General features: G+C 43.4%; 1 protein-coding gene across 9 annotated transcripts in view; it reads left to right on the top strand.

The window, feature by feature from the left end:
• The window catches only part of RHOBTB1 (Rho related BTB domain containing 1), a 141828-nt gene that overhangs the window by 55982 nt on the left and 69791 nt on the right, over window positions 1–16055 (top strand). For 3 of the 9 annotated variants that reach the window (XM_005226302.5, XM_059882577.1, XM_059882580.1), the window contains exons 1-2: window positions 10173–10397; window positions 12534–12584. The exons of 2 other annotated variants lie outside the window; for them this stretch is intronic. The gene's annotated coding sequence lies outside the window, so the exon portion shown is untranslated. 9 annotated transcript variants of the gene reach the window in all.

Raw genomic sequence — 16055 nt, 5'->3', positions numbered from 1 at the left:
CTTAAAACTGAGGTTTAGTCTTAAGTCACATACATGCTTTGTAGATAGGACTAACTAGAAGAAACTATAACTAAGGAACCTTGTGAAAGTTTTATCATTCACCTTTGTTATAAACCATTTACTATGGGCTTTCTCACCCACAGTGCTATTCAAGGACTGTGGGAACAGAGACACTGCACTTTCACCCAAAACTCCAGGCTCCTTTAAAGTTGATCTGGTGAAAGGAAGTGAGATTTTTGTCTCTGACCCCAGGAGTTATCAGCTCATGTTTACAAGCTAAGGGACTGCTCTCCTTCAATGTTGATCCTGAACATCTTTAACTGCTTATATCACTCACATGTGGCGCAGTTAACTACTTGTTCATAAAGGCGAGTTTACCAAGTAGTAAATCATAGGTCCCGTTAAATATTACGATGAATATACATATTGACCGAGCTAAGGAGAGACTGCACTTGTGTGCATGGAGACACGTTCTTGACTTCAAAGGAAGGAGTCAGGTCCTCTGTGCTTTTAGATAAGGAACCATTATGAAAGTAGAGTACTGACAAAAAGAAAAAGCCTCACAATTCGCCTCTATTTCTGGGGATTGACTGGTAGGTCTCCTTCCAGGTCATTGGTGTTTCTAAAACAATTAAAAAAAAAAAACTGTATTCCTTTTAAAGTAGAGTAAATCCATAATTTACATGGAGAAGGAAATAGCAACCCACTCCAGCATTCTTGCCTGGAGAATCTCATGGACAAGAGGAGCCTGGCAGGCTACAGTCCATGGGGTGGCAAGAGTTGGACACGACTCAGCAACTAAACCACCACCACCATCCATAATTTAAGTGTTCAGTTCAGTCGTTCAGTCGTGTCTGACTCTTTGAGACCCCGTGAATTGCAGCACGCCAGGCCTCCCTGTCCATCACCAACTCCCGGAGCTCACTCAGACTCACATCCATTGAGTCAGTGATGCCATCCAGCCATCTCATCCTCTGTCATCCCCTTCTCCTCCTGTCCCCAATCCCTCCCAGCATCAGGGTCTTTACCAATGAGTCAACTCTTTGCATGAGGTGGCCAAAATACTGAAGTTTCAGCTTCAGCATCAGTCCTTCCAATGAACACCCAGGATTGATCTCCTTTAGGATGGACTGGTTGGATCTCCGTGCAGTCTAAGGGACTCTCAAGAGTCTTTTCCAACACCACAGTTCAAAAGCATCAATTCTTCGGCACTCAGCTTTCTTCACAGTCCAACTCTCACATCCATACATGACCACTGGAAAAACCATAGCCTTGACTAGACGGACCTTTGTTGGCAAAATAATATCTCTGCTTTTAAATATGCTATCTAGGTTGGTCATAACTTTCCTTCCAAGGAGTAAGCGTCTTTTAATTTCATGGCTGCAGTCACCATCTGCAGTGATTTTGGAGCCCCCCAAAAATAGTCTGACACTGTTTCCACTGTTTCCCCATCTATTTCCCATGAAGTGATGGGACCAGATGCCATGATCTTCGTTTTCTGAATGTTGAGCTTTAAGCCAACTTTTTCACTCTCCACTTTCACTTTCATCAAGAGGCTTTTTAGTTCCTCTTCACTTTCTGCCATAAGGGTGGTGTCATCTGCATATCTGAGGTTATTGATATTTCTCCCGGCAATCTTGATTCCAGCTTGTGTACTTATACACTAAATTTCAAAGTATTTGCTTTCATGTGGTCAGAAGGTCAGGATTAGCATTCTGGGTTAGAATTCAGGTTCCTCATCTGCTAACAGAGAGCAAGTCACCTTCTAATAAACTTCACTTGTTTCCCTCATAGCTTATTTGGTAAAGAATCTGCCTGCAATGCAGGAGCCCCTGGTTTGATCCCTGGTTTGGGAAGATCCCCTGGAGAAGGGAAAGGCTACCCACTCCAGTATTCTGGCCTGGAGAATTCCATGGACTGTATAGTCCTTGGGGTCACAAAGAGTTGGAAAGACTGAGCGACTTTCACTTTCACTTTTCCCACCTCTCATATTTGAGATAATAATTCTCACGGTGTCATGAAGATTAAATGACATGTATATTAGAGATGCTCAGTAAGCAGAAAAATGTGACAGGACCATAGGCAGAATTCGTTTTCTGAAATCGGTTTTGTGTGTGCGTGTGTAGTCCATTTATTTTTCTAGTTTCTGTATGTAGTTTAGCAGATTTCTATAGGTAGGATGGGGTGTGGAGGAAATGCAGCAATTACAAGTCACTGGCAAAGCAAAAAAACTCAAATCTCAAAAACTTTCTGCCTTATGGAGAGAAGTCGGTGGAGGCTATTCTGTATAATACTTACAGTCAGCCTTGGGGGCTGAATTATGGGAATGATACAGTTCCTATATGACTGATCTTTGTACTCCCAAATGCAAGGATGCCCTGTGCTGCATAGGATTTTTAAATGGCTTCAGGATGAGTCATTTTACACTTACCAGTGTGTAGAGAGTTTCACATTTTACAAGACATTTTCCACAGACGTTATTTCATTTAGTCTCAACAACTCTTTAGAAAGTTATTATTCTCATCTTCATTTTACACATGGAAATTTGAAATGCAATAGGGACTAACACAGAATTATAGGACCAGTTAGTGGGATGGGAAAAATACAATTCCATGTCCTACTCTTTCCCTGCTCTACTCTCCCCTTAATGTGTTTTGGTTTGAGGTTTTTGTTTTTCTTTTTTTTTTAACTCATGTCATGAAGAGAAACAGTTTTGTATTTTTGGCATGACACAGTTGGTCAGGCAAGATAGCCTTAAAAATGCCACAACATATAAATCTTGTCATTTACTTGTAATCAGGTAAAATTGAAGCCTGATACTAATACCTTTTGTAATATGAGGAACATAGCTTCTTTTAAACAAATGTCCATTTCACATGCATATTTTTCCCCAATACAGATTTCCATTTTTTTTAATCAAAAATAATGTGCATTAGACTGTTTTTCTTCTTTCTAGAGATGTGATATACATGTTTCACAATTAGCAGCTCTGTACTAAACAAAGCCAGACAGAGGCCCATAAAAGCTGTCTGCTACCTCCTCTCACAGATGCTGAGCTAGACCGGTGAACAGTCATCTTGGTAAGAGAGACTGTGACAAGAAGATAAATGTAGCAACAATTGCGGAGCTCACAAAAATCACGTTTTCTACAAACCTGACCCACCAACAAAACCTAATGAAGGAATCCCCAGAGAAAGGATTTTATGCAAACCTGCACAAATACATTTAACATGCTCTAGGCAAAGAATACTTCTTTGTCTATTTCCAACGCAGGGCCTATATCCACTGTTGCCCAGTCACAAAAGGAACTCTAGTGCAAAAAAATTTCCACCTTCAGAGAACTGACAACTAAAAGCACACTGTATTTAAGGCTTCTATCTTTAAATGGGTAACAAAGGAAATGCCAAGACGGGATCCACTAGAAACCGCATCAAGGTCAACAGCGATAACCAGACTACAAACTCAAGACTGGGAGTTAATTTACACTTGTAGCTTTCAGGTAAAGAACATTTCCTTTAGTTGATTCCCACAGCCAAGACTAACTTGGATTTCTCTAGAAAATAGGAACTTTAAAGACCATAAGAGCAGGTATGATTCACAGCTGACATCAATTCCCAATTAGTCAAAACTTCATACAGCTGGCCTCCTGAGGCTAAAGGGTCTTCTCGTTACCCAACTGAAAGTGATTCGGGCAAAGCCTGCCTGTGGTACTGGGGAAACGGGTTCCTGATGCAAGGTTATTCCATGTGGATATCAAAGCCAAGAGAAATGAGGAGGGGGCCCCGGATGGAATGCTGAACAGCGTCAGGTCCCAGAGCAGTCTGACATCTGGGAGAAACACCTACTCCGGTGGAAGTACTAGAGATCCAGAATACAAGTTTCAGGAGAAACAAAGGGTCTTCGGAGGGTCAGGTCATTTACTTCCCCACTAATAAAGAGCCCCAAACAGGGTCTGTCTTTCCTTTCTGCCACCATTCGCTGGAGAGGCACACAGCCTCCTGCCTGCTCCGTCAAGACTGACCCCACTGCCTGGAGGTGAGAGCCATAGCCGTGGTCGTTCCGGAAAGCCAGCGTGCAAGACAATTTGGATAAAGTCATCCCTAAGCCAATGCTTAAGTCCAGTGCCCACGGGCCTTACTTAGTTCTCTAGTCCAGATGCATTTCTTCAAAAGCCAGCATACCCCCTTACTACATCTCCAGCCACCTGATCTGTAAAGTACCGCAAAGTTGTTGGCTGTTCCCCTGTTAACTCTGGGAATATGCTCGGGCAACTGTTTTTCATTATCTTTCTACCAAACACTTTTCTACCAAACTCCTTAAAATAGGTGCATGTCTTCAAACACTGGTAGTGCTTGTCCATGAAATTTGCTGCCTAACACCTGGAACTTGCCATCCAGGATGACATCCTTTAAACAGCCAAGTACAACACCCCATTCTGCATCCAAGAAGGCGATGAATGGTCCGCACAAACCAAGCCTCGCTCAAGCTTCTTGCAGTCTTAGCTGCATCCCTGGCTCAGATCGCCGGAAGTGGCCTCTGCGCCTGCACGGAGGCGGGGCCTGAACTAGTTCGGCAGTGGCCACGTGACAGCCAGGTTCTGCGGGTCGGTTACCGACAGATGAGGAGTAGGTTTATTAAATAATAGAGAAAGACCCTCTCTAAAGGAGTTTTATGTAAGTACTTCAGAATACTTAATGTAAATACCTGAGAAGATTCTCTAAAACGAATGGCAGTAGAAATGTTGGATGCTAGTGGCTGGATTGAAAATGGTGTTACCTTGAAGGAGTATTTATTTTGCAGTTTGAAAGTTCTGTGATCCCAGAATATACTTTTGGGGGAAAAAAAAAAACCTCTCAGAATTCAGTAGTTTAAAAAATCCAATTATAAAGTAGGCCAAAGAGATGAACAGATATTTCCGCAAAAAAGATATAATGGCACATGAGAGGAGGTTCAGTATCATTCAGTTCAGTCGCTCAGTCCTATCCTACTGTTTGCGACCCCATGGACTGCAGCACGCCAGGCCTCCCTGTCCACCACCAACTCCCGGAGCTTGCTCAAACTCATGTCCATCGAGTCCGTGATGCCATCCAACCATCTCATCCTCTATCGTCCCCTCTCCTCCTGCCTTCAGTCTTTCCCAGCTTCAGGGTCTTTTTCAATGAGTCAGTTCTTCAGTATCATTAGTCATTAGGGAAATCCAGATTAAAACCACCATAATTTGTCCGGAAAAAGCTATTGAACAAATGAAATTTTTTTAAGAGCAATAATACCAAATAGTGATGAGAACATGGAGGAAGTAGATTTCTTATACATTACTGCTGCTGCTGCTGCTAAGTCGCTTCAGTTGTGTCCGACTCTGTGCAACCCCACAGACGGCAGCCCACTAGGCTCCTTTGTCCCTGGGATTCTCCAGGCAAGAACACTGGAGTGGGTTGCCATTTCCTTCTCCAATGCATAAAAGTGAAAAGTGAAAGGGAAGTTGCTCAGTCGTTCCGACTCCTAGTGACCCCATGGACTGCAGCCTACCAGGCCCCTCCATCCATGGGATTTTCCAGGCAAGAGTACTGGAGTGGGGTGCCATTGCCTTCTCCCTCATATATTACCAGTGGGAACATAAAATGGTACAGGCACTCTGGAACACAGTTTGACAGTTTTTTAGCATATGACCCAGCAATGGCATTCTTGGGCATTCATCCCAAAGAAATAAAAACTTAAGTTCACACAAATACCTACAAAACCATGTTTATAGAAGCATTACTCTTACGGGCAAAACTGAAGCTACTCAAAAAGTCCTTTAACAGGAAAACAGATAACAAATTCTGGTATATCTAGCCAACAGAAATTTACTCAGCATTAAAATGAAGTACTGATATATGCTACACCCCGGATGAATCTCAAGAGCATTCTGCCTAGTAAAAAATAATTCAATCTCAAAACATTATCTACTGTATGCTTTCATTAATACAAGCCTCAAAATGACAAAATTCTAGACATGGATAACAGATTAGTGGTTGGTGAAAGGATGCAAATACCAAGACTTAGCATGATGCTGTTCTATGATATGAAACATCTCTGTATCTTGACTGTGAGAATTTTTTTAATGCTGTGACTTTGGCAGATAATTACCATAAAAGGTAGTCAAAAGTTTTTATACCACTTTTGTGCAGTACAAACCTGAATGTTTAAAGACATAGTGTTCGTTTAATTATACTTAAGTACCAATTTTTACTGGAAAAGGTCAGTTTTCATTCCAATCCCAAAGAAAGGCAATGACAAAGAATGCTCAAACTACTGCACAATTGCACTCATCTCATAGGCTAGTAAAGTAATGCTCCAAATTCTCCAAGCCAGGCTGTAGCAGTACGTGAACCATGAACGTCCAGATGTTCAAGCTGGTTCTAGAAAAGGCAGAAGAACCAGAGATCAAATTGCCAACATGCGTTGGATTATCGAAAAAGCAAGAGTTCCAGAAAAACATCTATTTCTGCTTTATTGACCAAAGCCTTTGATTGTGTGGATCACCACCAACTGTGGAAAAGTCTGTGGAAAAGAGATGGGAATACCAGACCATCTAACCTGCCTATTGGGAAATCTGTATGCAGGTCAGGAAGCAACAGTTAGAACTGGACATGGAACAACAGACTAGTTCCAGATAGGGAAAGGAGTAGGTCAAGGCTATATATTGTCACCCTGCTGATTTAACTTATATGCGGAGTACATCATGAGAAATGCTGGGCTGGGTGAAGCACAGGCTGGAATCAAGAGGGTGGGAGAAATATCAATAACCTCAGATATGCAGATGACACCACCCTTATGGCAGAAAGTGAAGAGGAACTAAAAAGCCTCTTGATGAAAGTGAAAGAGGAGAGTGAAAAAGCTGGCTTAAAGCTCAACATTCAGAAAATGAAGATCATATAATCTGGTCCCATCACTTCATGGCAAATAGATGGGGAAACAATGGAAACAATAAGAGACTTTATTTTGCAGGGGGCTCCAAAAGCACTGCAGATGGTGACTGCAGCCGTGAAATTTAAAGACGCTTACTCTTTGGAAGAAAAGTTATGACTAACCTAGACAGCATATTCGGAGAAGGCAATGGCACCCCACTCCAGTACTCTTGCCTGGAAAATCCCATGGACAGAAGAGCCTGGTAGGCTGCAGTCCATAGGGTCGCTAAGAGTCGGACACGACTGAGTGACTTCACTTTCACTTTTTAGTTTCATGCCTTGGAGAAGGAAATGGCAACCACTCCAGTATTCTTGCCTATAGAATCCCAGGGACAGAGGAGCCTGATGGGCTGCCGTCTATGGGGTCGCACAGAGTCGGACACGACTGAAGTGACTTAGCAGCAGCAGCAGCAGCAAACAGCATATTAAAAAGCAGAGACATTACTTTGCCAGCAAATGTCAATCTAGTCAAGGCTATGGTTTTTCCAGTAGTCATGTGAGAGTTGGATAAAGAAAGCTGAGTGCCGAAGAATTGATGCTTTTGACCTGTGGTGTTGGAGAAGACTCTTGAGAGTCCCTTGGACTGCAAGGAGATCCAACCAGTCCATCCTAAAGGAGATCAGTCCTGAATATTCATTGGAAGGACTGATGTTGAAGCTGAAACTCCAATATTTTGGCCACCTGATGCAAATACCTGACTCATTTGAAAAGACCCTGATGCATGGGATCACAAAGAGTTGCATACAACTGAGTGACTGAACTGACTGACTGACCTGCTGCTTAAAGATGGCGTTTAACTTTTTAATTCATAACTGAGGAAATGAAAGAAATTAAGAAAAAGCAGGATGTCAAAAGGCCAGTTAGTGATATAATAATGCCTTAGCATAATCTGACCGAGGTGCAAATGCAACTGTCAAAATTTCAGAAAACTACTTCTATGTGCCTCAGTTTCATCATCTTTAAAATGGTTATGTTAATAAGGGTATCTACCTCATCAACTAGTGTGAGGCTTAATTGAGAAAATGTGTTTGAAACCTGGCCTAGCCCATTGCCTGCCAGATGTAAAGGCCATAATACATGTTGATTCCTATTTCTTTTGAGTTTCTACACTATTTCTCATCTCCCATTGCAGTCTGATGAGAAATGGCTTGCACTAAAGAGGAGCGATTGCTAGGAGTGAGCAGGGTTAATTAAATTTTCCCAAGAAATATGTTACTGAAAAAAAAAGGTATATTGATTCAACCTTTCAAAATAGAGTCACTTTTATATAGACTAAGCAAAGTCTGTTTTGTGCCAAGTAAATGATCACCCCCTCATGTGTCTGTCTTGAGGTTCTTAGAGTAGACCCCCATAATCTGACTTTTCATTGTCCTCTCTTCTGGGTATTAAAGATTAGAGACTAATAATTCTATTTTCAAAGACACTTCAGTGAGGATGGCTTAAAAAAGAAGGTTGCCCTTAATACCTTTCCTTGTAAAAACATTGAATGTCACTATATTCTGGGGTCTCTGGGGAATTCAGAGAGCACCAGGCAAGACTTGGTCTCCAAAGGCAATATAAACAAATGGGGAAGAGTAGGAACATCCAGTGTAGTAAAACTCATCTGGGGAGCCTATGGTTTCTTGGAGGAAACTGAGGTAGAAGTGTGTTTGCATTTATCATCTTTTTGATGTTCTGTTTCTTGAGGGACAACACAGAGACAGTCTTTGCAGTAGAATATGGGTCCTTCTTTCCCAGCTCTGCAAATCCATTACCTGAGAACTCCCTGAGGACTAAGGACACATTGTTGCCATCTTTGTATCCCCAGCCCTTAGGACACAGATAGCCTCCTCAATAAAGGTTTATCAAATGAATGAGGGCTTCCCAGGTGACACAGTGCTAAAGAATCCGCCTGCCAATGCAGGAGACACAGGAAACATAGGAAACGCAAGAGATTCAGGTTCGATCCCTGGGTCAGGAAATTCCCCTGGAGTAGGAAATGGCAACCCACTCCAGTATTCTTGCCTGAAAAATTCCAAGGACAGAGGAGCCTGGCTGGCTACAGTCCATGGGGTAGCAAAGAGTCTGACACGACTGAGCACATCACAGCACAAATGAATAAACCCTTTAACCTTAGCTGAACACATCAATACCTTTGCCCCTAATTGCGAGGATGGGAATGAGATGGTGTAAAACATACTAATTTTAATAGCTGGCTGAAAAGAAAGTGCCTTGGGGACCAGCACCGGGTTGGTTGCGTTCATTGTCACCTTCTTAGAGCTTCACAGATTACCTGACATTCTGTAGGAAACAGACATCTTTTATGTGCATGCATGAAAACTGCCTCTGGTCCGTCCTCAGAGCTCACAGCCTGGAAGAGTAAGGAGGAGTTCAGCAGGGTATCCAAGAATTCTGACAACCCACAAGCGGTCAGAAGTCAATTTCACTTCCTCACCCAGCCATTTATAAAAGGTTGTAAATCTCCTCCTTACTCGGGTCGGGGGCAGCCGGTGCGTCCTTACGTCCCTTGCAGGGACCCCACGAGCCAAGTCACAGAGGAAGGTAACCCAGAGTCGAGCCGGGCAGCACGTGCAACGCCCAGGGGAGGAGGAGGCTGGGCTAACGCAGCTCTTAGTCAGCAGCTGGGCTCCGTTTTGAAACAAAAGCCAATGTCCTCCCTTGGAGTCCGCGGCCGGTCAGCTCCTGGGGGGAAGAGAGCCATGCTGCCCAGCCGGTTAGTGGCCCAACTTACTTTTCCAGAGCCTGGGACAAAGGGCCAGCAGTTGTATGCGAATGGGTGGGGTGCTGGGGACAGAGGACGTGGGGAGGGCGGGGGCGAGGGAGGCTACAGCTCGCCCTGCCCCTCCCTTCCCGGCCACTAGCAAACAGGGCTGGGGTCTCCCAGGCTCGGCACACGTTAGCCCCCTGCAGGCAGCCTCCGAGCCCGCCCCCACCCCACCCCCACCCCACCCCCAGGGTCTGCGTAAAAACTAAGGCACCTTTGCAACCCGCACCCTAGCGCACAGACACACCAGGCCCGGGTTTCATGAATGAAATCCAATCGTGCGGATATAAATAGCCGCGAAGGCTGCTAACGTCACAGAGCAAGCGGCGGTCGCCACCGCGGCGGAGCTGGGTGCCGAGCGCTCTCCATTCCGCCCGGCCGGCCAGCCTGGGAGCCGGGCGGGGGCGGGAGGAAAGGGGGAGGGCTGGGGGACGGAAAGGGGCGAGCCCCTCCGGCCCGGCACCGGGAAGAGCTGCCGCCGCGGCGCGGGGCGAGCCCAAGAGGCGAGGCAGAGCCATGCTGCCTTTGTGCAAAGTTGGGCGGCGGGCGGCGCGCCGCGCGCAGGGGCCCGGCACACCCGCGACCGCGCGCAGTCGTGGCTGCTGCTGAGTGGCGGGGACCACCCCCCACCCCAGCTCCCCCAGCCCTTGAAGGCGGAGAGAGCTCGCGTCTCGCTCGGCTTCAGGGTAGGTTCTGTGTCGTGAGTGCGCTATGCTGTGCAACTTCTCCGAGCAGCCGCCGCGGAGCCCCCCCCACCCCACCCCGCCCCGGCCCCGGCGGGTGGCCTATGGGGGCCCCGGGCCGCGCCACGCGGCCGGCCGCGTCCCGAGCAAGAGTCGTGGGACCGAGCTGCTCTGGGAGCCGCCCTCGCCTTCTCTGCGAGGCCGGGAACCCTCCCATCAGAGGCCAGCAGAAGAGATTCCTAGGAGCGCCTGCACAGCCGCACCCCTAACTTAGAGCTGAGAAAATGCACAACAGGGCACCCTTAGAAGGAGGGCTGCGCCAGGGAGGGGGTGGGGGACGCGCCGCGCCGACCACAAGGCTCTTTTCCTTGGAAGGTGGTGGGGAGCCAGAGGAACTGCACAGGGGGGGACACTAGCCCCTTTGGCGCTTGCACCCCAAGAGAGTTGACCGGTCAGCCCACAGTTTGGCGCTCCCCACCCCGGCCCGGTGTCTGTGGAGTCTGTTGTGAGTTGCTGTGACAACAGTAGGAGCTGCCATGAGGGGCTTGCAAAACACCTTACCTAGTCTCTGCGTGCTCAGGTTTTGGGGAGAAAAACAGGGTGGGGGTGGAAGGGTGGGGTGGGAGGAAGATGTGCAGACAAGGGAATCCAACCCCCTCTACAAAAAAAGAAGTGGAAGGAAGGCTCAACGATGTAAGAATGTATCATTTGATCCTGCTGTTAGTTCTGCCGTTGCTACCCTCAGCAGTATCAAACATCTCAACTGAGGAGCAGTGTCAATATTTAGACTTGGACAAGCCAGAAAGTTAGAAGGGAGTGCCAAGCGCAGGGTTTTGACTTGGCTTTGCACGTCAGCACACAAGCTGTGCCTTTCTAGCTGACTGTACACATTTGCTGGGGGGTGGGGGGAATGCATGAAGATTAATATACACACAAAGGCGCTCAGACCTAGGAAGAGGAGAAGCTCTTTGACTTTGAACTCCCCCTCCCCAGCCTGTGCTGTTCCCGAAGCTTTGTTGAACCCCAGCCAGATGCTCAGCTAGAGGTTTCACTCGTTTGGGGCTCCCCCAGCACCCACGGGAGCAGTGCTGCGTATTTACACTGTACAGCATATCCCCTCTAAACTGCAAAAGTATGTTACCAGTAGTTTTCATCTCTGTATAACTGTGTTCTCACTATCAGCAGATATAAATAGCCAATAGGCTGTGTTTGATTTCAGCAAACAGCTAGGCTTTTTAACAAAACGCTGATAAGTTTGTTTTAAAACACTCTTCAGAAATTTGAAATTATATTTCATTTCTGGTAACTGTGGACGCCCGAGAGAGTCACTGTTTGCTGAAAGAGAAGCACAAGCTCTTTTCGATATAAATAATGTCTGCATACCATTCCACAGGTGGAGTAGGCAGCAAATTATTATTCAAGTAAGTTTTCTCTGAGATTCTTGGATCACATGTGGACTTGTTAGTGGGAAAGGAATTTAACTTGTTCTTCACAGTGTGGAAGACTTTGAAAAATCATTAGGAAGCAATGAAATCACAGTATTCTAAGCTTGCATATTGTTGTCCAACCAAATGTAGAAAGTAGTGTGACTTTAAGTACATAGGGTTGTGTGTGGTTACAGAGGTAGAAACAGAAACACGGGCAGTTTGATGTTGGGACAACAACATAGCTTATTAACTATACAAATGCAATCAAATAGAAAAAAAAAAAAAAAAAAAACCCAGAGTCACTTGGACTTTTACTTATGATAATACAGCCTAAAAATGCTATTTTGGAGGAATAGTAGATCCATTTCTCTTCCTTCTGTATTGTAAAATCCCTGTAAGGTTTTCCTTGTTTCTGTTCATGGTTTTGTGGCTAACTGCTTTTTTTTTTTTTTTGGTATCATTCCCAAATGCTCAGAAATATATTTTCAGAAATGCTACAAAAAGTTCACCTAGCTATTTCAGAATGTATATGGCCCCAAGAAATGCCATTTTAACACTGACACTTGGAAAAAATAAAGCAGGTTCTGCTCTTTGGTGGGTGGGGTGGAGAGGAAAACAATGCATGTTAAAAATGTCAGTGGCGCCCCATGTGCTCCAAGCAAGCAAGTATTACAGAGCAATACTTTATAAGGCACTTCTCTCTTTTGTGTAGGTAAGTCCAGCTGTGAGCAGGGTGTTCTGTTCTTCACTTCCAGCAAGCCAGGTCAGTGTCTGTGCAAACCCGTGACCATAGATTGCTGACATAGTCTATCTGATTCTGAGCATGCATTTCAGAACAACTTACTTGGTCATTTGTCTTAGAATGATTTGTCTTTGTCATTTTTTTTTTATTGACTCAGTTATGAATATCACAATTTCCATGATTATTAAAATTATTTTATTTACTCTGTGAGTAAAAATAGCACTAAAATGGGCCTTGAATCAGTTTGTTCTTTATAAGACTTTTCTCTTTCACGTTGGGGATCCAAGTCGTGCCAGGAATAGCTGAAGATACAGGGTATTTGCATGCTCAATCATTGCAATTTTACATCTGTCCTAATCTTAGCACTCTAGAGCAGAAAGAAAATTGATACAATAAAGGACTGATATTTTTGAGCTTGAACCAAAATTCAGGTAATATGCTGCATTCCTTACACTTACGTTCTCATTCTGCAAAAAAAAAAAAAATTCCTGTGAGGTGTAACACTTCTCTTGGTCTCCAGAGGACAAGGTGAGGAATTGAAAGTTCAGAGAGGTCAGGTAATAGATTCAGTTCCTAGTAACTGGAAGAAATTATATTTTTTAAAGTTCTGTCTTAATCCAAAACCTAAATTCTCTAGTTGGAAAAATCTTGTTCAATAGAGAAACTGGGACCAAGGAAGTTTAAGTGACTTGCCTAAGATAACTTGGTAATTACAGCTTATGTAGTAAAATTCAATGACAAAGGTGTTACAAAAGAATAAATTAGATTCTCTTTAAGTAAAACAGCAAAATATTAAATATTCGTGTGTACTTTATGGCATGGCCCTGTCAAAAATTTAAGATTTTTACTATGGGGGTCTCCGGTTTTAAGGATCTTACAAATAGATTTTAAAAGACAAGATATTAAACATTCATGCAGGAAAAGTGAGAAAATAAATCAAGATAATGCATGCCCTGAACTGAGGGTCAATAGTACATTCACAAATTCACCGTTTTCTATCCTGTGGGACTACTTTGCAATTCCATGTATGGATGGGAAAATTTTTCCAAGCACATTTTTGTCTAGATAGATAATAAAAGGGTAAGAGTTTAGAGAAAGACAGAGTGTAGAATTTCAAACCAAGAGGGAGAGATTATGCATTCATCTAGAACTGCTAAATTACAGTATCTCAAACTTGAGGTGTTATTGCTTGAAAAGCATTGAAACAAAATTGTAAGCTGTCTGAGTCTTCACAGCATCACGAAGAAAGCATTACAGCATGACCTGGTGCTTAAGAGTACTGGATTCCTTCTGCAACCTCAGTTTGTCTGAAATGTGTCACATAGATAGATTTCGATACCTAGTAAATAAATACCAATGTAAGTCCTGAAAACAGCCAATATTTAAAGGTTAAACAGGACGTTTTCCGTTTTTGCCAGGGTTGACAACCTTCTCTTTTCCCCTCTTTCTTCCTCCACCCTTACTTTTTGTAGAATAATGTGTAAGTTGTTAATCCTTCTCAGAGAGTATTATATAAAGGGATAATAAAAAGTAAAATGGGAATAAATTACCAAAGAAAACTTTACTGTATCTTCTTTTTTAATGTACTGATACCCCCAACCCAAGCTAATAACCCTAAAAGCTTAATTAGTTAAAAGATACTTTTAAGTGTTTAAAGGATTATTATAAGCTGTCCTATAACAGCTTTGTCCGATAAAAGTTGTTATATAATGTATCATTACAAAATAGATCATAATAGCTCCATTAGACTGGGAAGATCCCATTACAGGTTAAGACCTCATTATCAACTGATATTTGCTTAGCTGTGACAATGGTATGTTGTAAATTATCCATATAACAACTATAAACCTATAATTGCTTAAAGAGTAAAATTATACTCTGAATCATATAATGTTAGCACCAAAAAAGGCCTTAGAATGAGTATGGTATCTCTAAGAGTAATTTAATTAGCAACCATTTGTTTGCTTTTTTGAACTTTAGAGGCTTTGGTTACTATGCTTGACCTCTCTCAAAACACTCCTGGAAATACATGAAATTCTGCTGTTTTTCTCTCAAGAAATGTACCTGTAGAAAACAGGAATTTTTTTTCTTTACTCTTCTTATTGGTCTTCCTTTTTCCTTTTAGAAAACAGGCAGTTCAGTCTCATTCTTTGAAGGCCTTACTCTGGCTTCACCTAATAGGGTTCAAAGAGTTCAGATTATTTGAATCTGGTTCTTGTGTTCATCTTCTTTTCTCTATCCAGGCTCCCCACCAACCTCTCGACACCGAAACAAAATTTGGAGAGGGAAGGAAAGATAAGTCACAAAAAGTGAGGTGTATATAGAAAGGGGAAGGGGGTGGGAGTGTGTGATTCACGGGGGAGGGGAGGAGAAAAGGAGAGCTTTGCCTGGAAAGGCAAGAGGCAGTCACCCAAACAGATGGGATGTGTATAGACAGGTTATTGATATGTCAGAATAAAAATTGTTTAGGGTTTATTTTGGGGGGGAAGCGGGGGAGGCTGGAATTTATAAACAAAGTGAAGTCACCTCCTCCTAGAATCTTTTGTTCCTCATACACATTGGACAGAAACTGAGAAATGGGCAAATGAAGACACTAAAATGTGAGTATGACAGCCACTCTTTGATGTCCCAGGACACTCCTGCCCTCAGATACTGCCAGCAGCTGTCCCATCAAGCACATCAACATGTCCGATATGGTTTCATCAACTAAGGATGAATTAGAAAGTTTTACAAAGAAGGAAACCAGATGGATGCCTGCAGGTCCACAAGTGTGATTGTATTTCTCCTCTCTGCACCTGACGTTATTTATTGCATAGACACAGGTTAATGGCAAGTACCCAGTGCTAATGGGGTTACAATCTCAGGCTCGATCCCTCCGTGGAGAAATTTCCTTTGAACTGTCTGTCACCCAACCTAGTCCGGACCCCTAATGACTGCCGGAATAACAACAACCAGTACTTACATCATGCTGTTTCTAGATGCCAGACACTTGATTGCATTACAGATGATATTCTTTATAAATTCCAATTTTATAGAAGCAAAAGGAAACTCAGGTATATTAAGTCAAAGAACTAATTGGAAGTAGAGCTTGGATTTGTACTGAGATCTAAGAATTTGAATATATATTTGATTTAAGTATATAATGGGGGGGAAGCACTTTAAAATATTCAATTCCAGGTTATTCTTGCAGATTGTTAAAGAAGTAATTATTCTTGTAGGTTTTTTTTTTTTTTTTTAATTTTATGTGTCTTGTTTTGTATTTGGTAACTTGAACCACACAGCAGTGTTGTCTGTACAGATTGTTAATTCTTCAGGGCATCTCTAATATATTTTGATGGAAGTCACACTAGTAAACAGTTGAGTCATGGAGGGTTGAATCCTGGACCTAGAGAGGTTCTTAAGGATCCTTAATCCAGCCTCACATAGGTGAGAAACAATCTACCATCCAGAGAAGCAGTGCAGCTCACCCACTCTTCTAGTTCATAAATGACG

Source organism: Bos taurus, chromosome 28 (assembly GCF_002263795.3).
Source record: "Bos taurus isolate L1 Dominette 01449 registration number 42190680 breed Hereford chromosome 28, ARS-UCD2.0, whole genome shotgun sequence".
Classification (NCBI taxonomy): Eukaryota; Metazoa; Chordata; class Mammalia; order Artiodactyla; family Bovidae; genus Bos; species Bos taurus.
This window is presented reverse-complemented; position numbering and strand designations above follow the sequence as displayed.